We start from the raw sequence: 12246 nt of genomic DNA, 5'->3' as shown, positions 1-12246 counted from the left end.
TTTGCTTTACAGAATAAAAATCCAGTTATTTAGTGAAGGACAATATAATCGATTTGTCCCCTTCACACCAAACTCCAGGACTTGTGTTTATGTTAGAAACAATTAGATTATTATTAGAAGAATAAGAGCAGTGGGTCTCAACTGAGGTTCTTAAGGCCCTTGGAGTACATGGGGTCCATATAAGATTTCATTGTTGAAATTTATCTGCAATAACTTGGTTATACTTCTACAATAGACAAAATATTTCAACAATTTTTGTTTAAACAGTTCTTAATAATCTTTTAAGTATAAAAATAAAATAGGATTTTTAAACATACAATATGATTTTTTTTTTTACATTTTTTTAAACATTTTAAACATTGAGGGTTCATCATCATCATTGTTTAACATCTGCTTTCCATGCTGGCCTGGGTTGGATGGTTTGACTGAGGACTGGTAAGCCAGGAGGCTGCACCAGGCTCCAATCTGATCTGGCAAGCTAGAAGGCTGCACCAGGCTCCAATCTGATCTGGCAAGCTAGGAGGCTGAACCAGGCTCCAATCTGATCTGGTAGGCCAGGATGCTGCACCAGGCTCCAATCTGATCTGGCAAGCTAGAAGGCTGCACCAGGCTCCAATCTGATCTGGCAAGCCAGGAGACTGCACCAGGCTCCAAATAGATTTGGCAAGCCAGGTGACTGCAGCAGGCTCCAATCTGATCTGGTAAGCCAGGGGACTGCACCAGGCTCCAATCTGATCTGGCAAACCAGGTGGCTGTACTAGGCTCCAATCTGATCCGGCAAGGTTTCTACAGCTGGATGCCCTTCCTAATAGCAACCACTCCAAGAGTGTAGTGGGTGCTTTTTACATGACACTGGCATGGGGGCCAGTCAGGTGGAGCTGGCATTGACCACCCAAGTAAAACAGGAAACAAAGAGGTCCATAAGCAAAATATGGTTGAAAACCACTGTATTAGAGTGCTAGATGGAATGTGGCATTTGTTCTATATATTCTGAATTCAAACCCTGCTCTGGTCAATTTTACCTTTCATTTTCTTGAAATTGATAGAATAAAGTACCAGTTAAATACAGGGATTGGTAATATCAGGCTTGTGCCTAGTAATCAGGAACCATTTAAAGGCAGTGTGCTAACAGAATCATTAAGACATTTGAGTAAGTGCCTTTCAGTATTTTTTCAAGTTCTTTATATTCAGACTACAAACTCCCACAGAGGTCAAATTTGCTTTTCATCTTTCAGATTCATTGAAATAATAAAGTATCAGTCAAGAATTAAAGTTGATTCAATTGACCTAATCCCTCCCACTAAAATTTCTGGCCTTGTGCCAAAAAAACTATTATTATTATTATTATTATTATTATTATCATCATCATCATCATCTTCTTCATCATCATCATTATTATTATCTTTATTATTATTATTTGTTTGTAAAAAAAAATGATACATAACAAAACCTAAGGGTTGCAAAGATCTAAGATGTCACTCAAAAATCTCATTAGTGCCACCAAAAATTTTTTTTTAATTTAAATAAATAGGAAAAAAAAAATTATGAAGTGTTTCACAATTATCTTTACAAACAGAACAAAACCCTGCAAAAGATATTTTTTTAAAATGTGAAATAGAAAATAAAACAAAAGAGATTGAAAGAGAGTGAGAGTGAGAGAGGAAATGACAAAAAAGCAAGACATAGAGGGGAGTAAAGAGGGGAAAAAATTTACGAAATTTCATTAAATAAATAAAATTATATAAAATTTAAAAAAAAAACAAAGTAAACAAGCATGGTTGGCTCTTTTTTATCTGATCAAGACTGATATTGTTTGATATCACAAACATTTACACCTTGGATACCTGGATACTACTACTACTACTACTACAATTATTACTACTACTAATAATAATAATACTAATACTACTACTGCTACTGGTTAATTTTGTTCAATGGAGATAAAAGGTTGATGGCAGTAGGGGTGAATGTTAGGTGGGTAAGATGAAGTACAAGAAAGAAATAGAGAAAGAGGGAGAGAGAGGGGGAGATAGAGAAGGATAGAGAGAGGTGGGGTGGTTCCACAAGTTTGATTTATGACATAAAAGAGTTCATGCATGGTGGGGTTTTACTGTAGTTTCTTTTTTTTTTCTTTTGCACATTCTGAAATAAAAATAAAACACCCCTTATCATCATCATCATTATCCTCATATCATCAACATCATCATCATCATCATCATCATCATCATCATCATCAAATATCATCAACACTAATGCTGTTGTCATCATTGTTATTGTTGTTGTTGTTGTTGTTCTTGCTGTTGTATTCTTTTATTATTATGAAACAGAATCATAAATTTTACTTTCTTTTAACTTTGTTTTCATTTCAGAGTGGGAGGCTGAGGAGAGTTGGGTAAGAGTGAATTATCAGAGACTATAAAATACAGCACATCAGAGAGACATACATTATAAATTCCGCTATATACATTTATACATAGATTACATACATAGAATAATGTGCATACACATATATTTAGACATACATTGTATACACATATAGATATATATACATACAAGTATCTTATTTCTTTTTTTCTTTTTTACTTGTTTCAGTCATTTCATTATGGCTATGCTGGAGCAGTGCCTTTAGTCGAGCAAATCGACCCCAGGACTTATTCTTTGTAAGCCTAGTTCTTATTCTGTCAGTCTTATTTGCCGAACCGCTAAGTTACAGGATGTAAACACACCAGCATGGGTTGTCAAGCGATGTTGGGGGACAAACAAAGACACGCAAACATATAGACACACATACATACATACATACACACACACATATATTTATATATATATATATACGACGGGCTTCTTTCAGTTTCCATCTACCAAATCCACTCACAAGGCTTTGGTCGGCCGAAGGCTTTGGTCGGCCGAAGGCTTTGGTCGGCCGAAGGCTTTGGTCGGCCGAAGGCTATGGTAGAAGACACTTGCCCAAGGTGCCACACAGTAGGAATGAACCCGGAAACCATGTGGTTCATAAGCAAGCTACTTAGTACACAGCCACTCCTATGCCTATATATCATCATCATTATGGGAGGGAGAGAGATGAAGAGAGAGAGAGAGGGATGGGAGAGAGAGAATGGTTTCTTTTCAATTTGATGTGGTCAACCCATTGAAATTTCATTACAAATCATTTTTCATTTTTTTCTTTTCGCTTTTCTTGTTCTTTTTTTCTTCTTTTTCCCCATTGTATACCTATCAACATATTTGTAAATAAACACATTTTCTCACAAGGGCTGGTGACCTTTCAAGATGTTAATTTTAGGAAGTAGTGTGGGGAAGATAAGAAAAGAGGGAAGGGTATGGTCATAACTGAGAAATAAAAAAAGTTCAAAGTTCAAAGTCTTATGAAAATGTATATTCCTTTACACTTGTATAGTCAAATCCCATATTCTGTGTAATTCCATGTTTTGCATGAACAAACATTAAATATTGGCCCAACGTTCATAAGTTAGGAAAATAAAATCAGAATATATAAAACTATAATTTGAGTTTGGTACTGTTTATAATTCAGTCTATTCTCTGAGTACATTTAATCAAACATCATAAACGAGTTTTGTAATAACATGTATATTGAGAGAGAGAGGGGGGAAGCCACTCTGTAGGCTATGAATTATATAACAAAGCAGGGCCTGCATAAATATATTTTTGAATATCTTTCATCCTTTTGCAGGATTTATTTTCTTTTTCTTGTTTGCTTGGATAAGATAATCCAAAAGAAATTACTTTGCTAAGTAGCTGCGTTAGATATTGTTGTGTCGGACACCCCCAGGTGAAAAGTGAGCTGGTCCACTACTAATAGTGGACAGACTCATTAAGTAATATCAGTCAGCATGGTACGCTCAGGCCAGTCATGCAGATGATGAAATACGTCATCATAATGTGAGGCATATCAGTGGCAACGAGGATTCAGAGCTCGTGCAGTGGAAAAATGTTAAAAATCCTGAGGTGGGATTTGAATTTCACAGTGAAAAATAATATATACACAGTGAAAAATATATAAGAAAAACGAATCTGAAGAAGAAAATAAAAGGATTCTGAAGAAAAAAATTGTCAGATAAAACTAGAACTCTAACAAATAACTGAACTTTACACAGTGAAAAATATATAGAAAACAATGTCTGACAAATTGCAGCTCTAACACAGAACTGAACTACATGCAGTGAAAAATATATAAAAAAGATTCTGAAAGAAAAATGTCAGATAAAACAGGAAATCTAACACAGAATTGAACTTCACACAGTGAAAAGTAATATACACACAGTGAAAAATATATAAAAAAAAAAAAGATTCTGAAGAAAAAAAAAGCCTGACAAAATTGGAACTCTAACACAGAACTGAACTACACACAGTGAAAAATAATATAAGTCCGTTTGAAGGATTTGAGTCAGGTCGCTCTATGTAGTAGCACTAGCAGTATACAATGTAGACTGGTACAACCTGCGGCATTTTGAAGAAAAAAAACATGGTTCTGTGTGGAACAAAAAAAAATAATAATAATGAGTTCATTCAAAAGATTTAAGTCAGGTCGCTATACGTTAATGTAGACTGGTACCACCTGCAGCATTGTGAAAACAAAATATATTCTGCATAGAACAAGAAAATTTCTGAATAAGAAGAGAAAAATATTTCTGTGTGTGGAAGACAAAGAAATAAAGAAAAAAATATAATGTTGTATTGAAAGTAGAAAAAATTTTCAAAAGGGGGAGGTGTTGTGGCGGACACCCCTAGGTGAGAGGTGGGCTGGTTCACTACTAATAAATAGTGGACAGACTCAGTAAGTAGTGTCAGTCAGCAAGGTACGCTGTTGAAGCCAGTCACCCAGACAAGGAAACATCGTCACAATGCGGGACATATCAGATATCTTTCCTAATCACTGGTAAAATAGTTCTAGTAATCTTACTCAGGTATATGTAAGTTCTATAAGAATAACAGTTGTCAAAATCCCAATATTATACATATATCTGATCATTTGTAGAGATAAGTATTGCATTATTAACACTGGAGCCACATTCAGAAACAGCAGTAACAGAGTAATACAAATGTTTTCTCTTCATCCATCGTCATTAATATTAAAATAATAATAATAAAGTGGTAAAATGATTATGAAGAAGCTTTCTTGACAGACACGAAATCCACCTAGCAGACATTGATGTCACCTTACATGGTATGTGAATATTTTTAGACAGCATTATAGCGTTCATTGGAGCATTCATTTGCATTATTTCTCCCTAGTCATATTGGTTGGGCACAGCGTTTATGCGAGCTAAACACGTAATGTTCATAGTTTGTTTCATATGAAGGGGTGTTCATGCACGTTGTCTATGTTTCTCTTTCAAACATATATACATATATGTGTGTGTATACACACACACACACACACACACACACACACACACACACACACACACACACACACACACACACACACACACACACACACACACACATATATATACATGCACATACATATATAATTGTATATATATATGTGTGTGTGTGTGTGTGACCGCGTGGGCAACGTTGGCGATTTTCTTTCTCCGTCTTCTCTTTTGACTTTTTCTATATTTCTGATGAAGAGCTCCGTTCGAAACGTGAAATCCTCTTTCTTTTCTTTCCTTTCCTGAGCGTCCAATAACACTGTACTTATTCCATGTCCTCGCGTTGTTGTTTTTTCGTGTTTTTCCTGCTTGTTCATGTCTGGATTGACTATATCTATCTATCTATCTATCTATCTATCTATCTATCTATCTATCTATATATATATATATATATATATATATATATATATATATCATCGTCATCATCATTTAACGCTTATTGTCCATGCTGGCATGGGTTGGATGGTTTGACCAGGGCTGGCAAGCTGGAAGGCTGCACCAGACTCCAGTCTGTTTTGGCATGATTTCCATGGCTGGATGCCCTTCCTAATACCAACCACTCCGAGAGTGTAATGCGTGCTTTTACATGCCACCGGCAGGAGTGCCATTTGTGTGACACCAGTATCTGTCACAACTGCAGTTTTACTTGGCTTGATGGGTCTTCTTCTCAAGCAACCCATAATGCCAAAAGAACTCGGTCACTGCTTCCATGAGGCCTAATGCTCAAAACATGGCATAATGCCAAATGGTCTCGGTCCTTGCTTCCATAAGACCCAACACTCAGAAGGTGCTTTTACGTGCCACAGGCATATAAATAATATATATATAGGAGGGGCTATGTGAGTGTCTTTGAGCATGCATATAGAGAATATAAATGAGGCACATTAACCCATTTTACATACAAGTTATGTGCACACACGCAAACACATACACACACACCATATATATATATATATATATATATATATATATATATATATATATATATATATATACTAGCAGAGGCACCCGGCGTTGCTTGGAAATGAAATTGTTCTTTATGTATTGGAAGATAAAGGCAAAATATATTGTATTGAAATTTGTTATTCTAAATTCAATTTATTCTTCGACTAGGAAATCAATTCTGAATTCATAATACAACAATAATAATAATAATAATAATAATAATAATAATAATAATAAACGAAAAATTTGATCATATGCACAGCGTTGTTCTGGAAGAAGTTTAGGTTCATGTTGATTCACAAATGCAGCCAATTCTGTGATGTCATAATTTGTCTCTCTTACAATATCTCTTGAAGCTAAATCACTAATTTCACGGTTTGTTTTTGGCAGTCCAAAGCCAGACACTTGAAAATTTTGCCTCCCATGACCAAAACTTGATTCTCAATTTCAATCAGTGCTCGGTTAAAAATTGTTTCGGAGAGCTGAATATTGATATCTGGGTTTGCCTACTGAACTGCATACTTTAAGTCCTCAGCCATGTCCTCACGATGTTTCATCCAAAGCTGTAGGGGACTGCCAAGTTGAGACATGTTCAGTATAAGTGCAAAAAAGGTGTCAGCCCGTTTCCTCTTGTGCCATTTATTGTTTCTCCGGGTGTAATACTTGAGTAATTGTAGATAAAGAAGTTTTCTTGCATTTTCATCTACTTGACACAACTTAAAAAAGACAGTAAGAGTAGTTTCTTTTGGAGAAAGTGCTTGTTGCAAGGCTGTTTGTTTTGTAAAGATAACCTTGTGGCCATTCTCTAGATGGACACTCAGATGAAGGATGACTGGGTGCCTCTCATGAATGGGAAAATTGAAGATGCGCAAAAAAGCCGCACTGGTACTGATGTATCTTCTTCTGTCATACTGTGCATCCTTGTTATTTTTATTTATCCGCCCAAAATTTCGGGCTTTGCGCCTAGAATAGAAAAGAATATTTGTAACATTTCTGCTCCTTTGCTTTCTTTTTCTCTTTTTTATCAGTTTATTGCTATATTTTTATTAAACAGTATATTACTTGTTCCACTCATAAATGAAAGGGCAGAATACTGGGAATAATTGTTTCTGATTTATGTACAAGATCCACATTTCTAAGAGGTGCAAAGTACCTAGTCCACTTAGTATATCATTCTATACAACTTCGTTAAGATCGCTTCGCCTTCAAGCTCTATTATACAGGGTGGTCCAAAAGTAGGTTTACAGTTATTCAGCTATCTCTTTTGCATTCATATATTAACAGTTTAGATCTTAATTATAAAAAAATATGAAACCATTATTGTATGCTAATTTAGTTAATTGTAAGATATAAATTAAATATAATAAAATGTTTTTAAAAAAATTTAAAGTGCCTATGTGATAATTGTAAACTTACTTTTGGGCCACCCTTTATATAAAAAAAAGGCCGCTTTATTACACATGTACTTGTCTGTGGATACATCGGAAATGTATCTATTGATATTGTTGCCTGTGATGTGTTGCATAACTGAGCCGGATAGTTAGAGTCTTTATTAATGTGTATAGTTTGTTCATTGGCCTCTAGTGTAGAGAGTACTTCCCTGTTTGCGTTCCATATTATGTCCCCAAAATTTACTATTTTCATTTGTATATCACTAGCGTGACTGGAAGGGAGAGAAGGGGGTACTTTTATGGGGGGTGGCACCACTTTCGGGTTTGCTGTAGGCAATAAGTATTTTTATGGAGACCCGTAGGCGACAAACTAAAGGGCCACCCCAGGCGGCACACACTCTCGCTACACTGGTGCTGTGCATCTATTGTACTTGAATTAAAATATCTGAATAAACCAATTATTGTTTTCCTAAGTTTGTCCATCCTGTCCGTTCATAGTGTAGTGAGTCCGTTGTCTTGTTATATGCCTTTGTTCGAGCCTTTTACTCTATTTTTCATTATGTGTAGACTAAATATGTCGGTAGGATCTGATGTTTGCACATCAAAGAATCACAAATATACATCAATAACCTTGTTTCCATGTCTTTTTGTTGAATCACGAAAAATTATAGCAAAATAACAATGACTTCCTTGTGTTTACTATTTTGTTGATGTGATGGCGATGTGGAAATTTACCGAATTAAAGACTTTGCAGAAGAAGGCTCCGAGAAATGGATCAGTAAAACTTCAAGATATTTAACTGAATGAATCTGCATGATTTTGCCTTCGATACTATTAAATTACTTGATGGCTGCACTTAGAATTCTATTTGTATAAACTTTGTAACTAACCTAATTCTTGTATTTATCAAATCTAATGTTTTTTTTTTCTTTTTTGCAGACTATGTCCAGTTTATTAACTATATGGCCAAATAGTATACGTTTGAGTATCTCCATAACATTACCTTAAACATTAAATACGACTTACGTACACGAAGATGTTCAATCCGGTCGTTAATTTTTAACTCTGTGACTAAGTCATTATAATTACTGTTACATGTGTTTTGGTTAGTTCTCTTATCTGTCTTCTTTATAGTGTCTAGTTATACTTTGCTGTTAGTATTTAAATCAAGATCACACGATTTTTAGTCGTATTTGCCTAAGTTGTTAGAATTGATAGAGTCTAAAATACAATTTTAGCTCGTTTTGAAAATTATCAGTAGATTGCTGTCGAATCTCGCTTTTTTAATACTCGTGATTGAGTCCACTTTAAATCTTTTCATGTCATTCATTTGCGTTGATATCTGTGAGTTTTGAAATCGAACTTGCTATCTGGCGGTGAGATCGACATATGTTTGTCGAAAAAAGATAACTTTCCAATTCATTTTCTCAACTTTCAATCTTCTCAGTTAATCTCTTAATGTAGATTTCTCTCAGTGGTATAGCAATAGTAACAAGCGGGAGAAAATTTATTCAATAAATATCTTTAAAGCATAATTATTTTATTGACTGCTGACATAAAGCTGTTATTTGTGGATTTATACATGTAATAACGCAGCATCTATGGTGGAACAAATGAACAATAGATATATGTACAAGATGGTAAAAAACAAAAACGCATACGTTGTTCTTGCCACCATACGAGTTCTGACGCCACTTTAGCGTGCGGTCTACCGCAGTATCCTACTTTAGCGTGTGGTCTACCGCAAAATCCTGTCTACGCTGTGAAATTACTAGTAGCGTGCGGTCTACCTTTTCTTACCCTTTTAAACTGAGTTAATTTTAACCATTACAATGTTGTTAGAGGATTTCCAAAGACGTATAATTTTTACAGAGGAAACAGCAATTGCATTTTTACAAGAAAACAATCTTTTGGATACATCATTATAAGCAGACTCTTGTTATCGATGTGGTAGTGTCATGCAAGGAAAACGAAAATGTGACAGAAGTGGAGAATACCGGCCTATATTTCGTTGTCCTCGAAAAGAGTGTCAAATTTCGCGTTCTATTCGGAAAGGTAACCGTTATTTTATTTTTTTTTTCATTATACGGACATCAACAAGTTATTAATAAATCATTATTCAATATTATTCAATTTGTCTTTATTATCCTGCAGTATAAAGTTATTATTGGAGGTAGATAACAGGCTAAAGTGTAAAAGGATAAGAAAAGGTATACCGCACGCTAACGTAGGATATTGCAGTAGATGGCTCGCTGAAGTAGCACCCGAGTTCTCACTTTGCTAATTCATGCAACAGATTGTAGTTTGATAAAGACCAAAAAGCATGAGATAAGGGTAAATCCCAGTTTACCATCAAATGCATAAGTCCCCGGATGCATAACCAGGTGACTCCAAATGTACATCAAACACACGTGCACATACATGGTGGTGGTGGTGGTGGTGATGATGATGATGACGATGACGATGACGATGACGATGATGGTGGTGGTGGTGGTGGTGGTGGTGGTGGTGGTGGTGATGATGATAAAGCTCAAAGAATACGAAGATTTGAGAAGTGAAACAAGTTTTACAAGCTGTTCACATCCAATACGAAAACATTTCACGTCGAAAATAAACATGGAAAAAGTTGGAAACTTTTGGTAAAATATACGAAGTGATGAAAAAACATTGCAATGAAAATGCAGATTGGATTAGACGCACAGAAGAATCCTACCGAAATCTACCAGATCAAGCATGTGAAGACATCACAATAGCAGACCTAAGGATGACACTCACGAAGGCTCATAAGTGGAAATCCTCTGGTAAAGATAGGGAAGGGGTGCAAATTTCTGGCTCGCATCGCTCCTATGCGCACATGAAAAGTTAGTTCAGTTATTCAATGAAATTATGGGAGATCCTAAGAAAACACCTGATTGGTTAGCAAGTGGTACTACTTACCTTCTTCCAAAGAATAATGAAACCAAATTTCCCCAAAACTATTGGCCCACAACCTGCGTGTCTACCACATAAAATTTTAACATCCATCCTCGTAGAAAAAATCATACGCATTTATGGAACTAAACAATAATTTCTCCACTGAACAAAAATGGTGACGACGAGGCTCGTATAGAAGCAAAGATCAATTTCTAATCAATTGTATGATTCTTGAGAATTTCATAACAAACGCAAAAATCTCTGGTCTGCATGGATTGATTATAAAGAAAACGCCTTTGACAGCATACCGCATTCATAGATCTTGAAATCGCTGGATATCTTCAAAATTTCTTTTGTAATTTCAAACTTCCTGAAGCGCACGTCACTGTGAAATACGAATCTCCAATCATACTACTCTAATGGAGTGCTGACTTCAAACAAAATTAATATCAACTGCGGCGTTTTTCAGAGTGACTCTCTTTCACCTCTAATTTTTTGCATAGTCCTAATACCCTTTTCAAGTGATCTTAACAGAACAGGAGATGGGTATAAAATTTTATGAGTGACTTAAAACTTTATTGCCAAAGACATGAGTTAAATGCACATAACAAAGTGTTAGCCATAAATTCCTTAGCGATTCCAGTTATTTATAGTTTCAATGTGTTGAACTGGAATGTCAGCGAAAGAAAATCCATAAGCTGCTGACTTGCAATAAGATCCATCACCTAAAAGCAGGCGCAAATTGTCTTTACCTACCCAGACCCATTGGAGGTTGAGGCTTGATCCAATTTAAAATCTCTGACAAAACCAAATATCTGACTGGCCAAATATCTTGAAACATCTAGCGACTGAATGCTAAAACTCATTGAAAACCACAAGAGACATAAGAAACTTCATTCTGTTATGAAGGAGAATAAAAATGTTGCTAGTGAGTTCATACATAATAACCAGGCTGAACAGCATGATGGAAGTGCAGCAACTGTTGTTGCAAAGAAGGTGAAATCAATGGCAAAGGCAAAGGCTTGTGAACAATTGGCTAATAGGTAGGAACAAAAACCTTTGCATTGCAAATATGTAGCCCGTAGCAAACAAGTTGATGTAGATCAAAAGCACATGCATCAGTAGTTACAGAGCTCAGGCCTAAAAGCAGAGACGAAGGCTTTATCTCAGCTGCTCAAGATCAGAGCTTATTGATCCGTAACTACCAAGCCAATGTGACGAAAAATAGAGCAGACCCACAATGCCGCTACTACAATGATGAGATTGAAACAGTGGTTCATCTAATTTCTGGGTGTAAAGTTTGGCACCTATAGAGTATAAATCAAGACGTGACAGAGTTTGCTAATATCTACCCTGGTTAATACGTTGGCATTATAAAATCAAAACTGCTGACAAATAGTATAAGCACCACCCTGAGGCTGTAACTGAGGGAGAAAATGTAATGATTCTTTGGGACTTTCCGGTACATACAGATCGGACCACCAAAGCTAATAAACCAGATATTGTTGTGAAAGATCAAAACAATAAAATCTGTTTACTGATTGACATGAGCATACCCTATGACCATAGTATCTCGGCAA

General features: G+C 35.7%; 1 long non-coding RNA gene across 1 annotated transcript; it reads left to right on the top strand.

Moving 5' to 3' along the window:
• Positions 1-4204: 4204 nt before the first annotated feature.
• On the top strand, positions 4205-9514 carry LOC149134389 (uncharacterized). Its single transcript, XR_016242764.1, has 2 exons — positions 4205-5203; positions 8693-9514. It is a non-coding gene; the product is annotated as an uncharacterized LOC149134389 (long non-coding RNA).
• The last annotated feature ends 2732 nt before the right edge of the window (positions 9515-12246 follow it).

The sequence above is a fragment of the Octopus bimaculoides genome, chromosome 8 (assembly GCF_046866305.1).
Source record: "Octopus bimaculoides isolate indiv1 chromosome 8, ASM4686630v1, whole genome shotgun sequence".
Taxonomy (NCBI): domain Eukaryota; kingdom Metazoa; phylum Mollusca; class Cephalopoda; order Octopoda; family Octopodidae; genus Octopus; species Octopus bimaculoides.
Note: the sequence above shows the minus strand (reverse complement) of the source record. Positions and strands in the feature narration are given on the sequence as shown.